Genomic DNA, 647 nt, shown 5'->3' on the forward strand with positions numbered 1-647 from the left:
TTCAGGACATACCGTCTCAAAATAGGCCTCTTCGGTGTGGAGGGCAGAAGACGTCCCCCCACCCCCCAACCAAATGCGCCTCTTTGTCTAAGGACTGTATGCGAGCAGATGATTTTTAAGAAACACCGACTCGGGAGAATCTCTAAAATCTTCCTAACGGGACATTTTAACATTCATGAAGGAGACCTCAACCTCTAAGTGTCGCCCTCTCTGCAGCAGTGATGAAGTCCCAGAACCTAAGTCAGGTTCGGTTGGGTGAGGTTCGGAGCTGACAACTAAAGAAAGAATTCTTAAGACATCTTTGGTGCAAAATGGTGGTTTATTAAAGCACAGGGACAGGACCCGTGGGCAGGAAGAGCTGCTGCCCCAGGTTGTGAGGAGTGGCTGGTTATATACACAGGAGTTGGGTAGGTGAGGACAAAGGGGTGTTCAGAAGGGCTATTGGGGCAAAGAATACCATCAGGATATTGAAGGCCTGGTTACTATCAAGTAAAGACAATTGAGAGCCTCCTGTTGGAATGTTACATTCCTGCTATCAAGCGTCCTTGTTAATGAGATTTAGGTTTAGAAGAAATTTAACTTTATTTACTTTTCCTTCTACCTCCCCTCCATAAAAAACCGAAGGAGGCGGAGGTAGAAGGAAAAGT

Source organism: Mustela nigripes, chromosome 5 (genome assembly GCF_022355385.1).
Source record: "Mustela nigripes isolate SB6536 chromosome 5, MUSNIG.SB6536, whole genome shotgun sequence".
Classification (NCBI taxonomy): Eukaryota; Metazoa; Chordata; class Mammalia; order Carnivora; family Mustelidae; genus Mustela; species Mustela nigripes.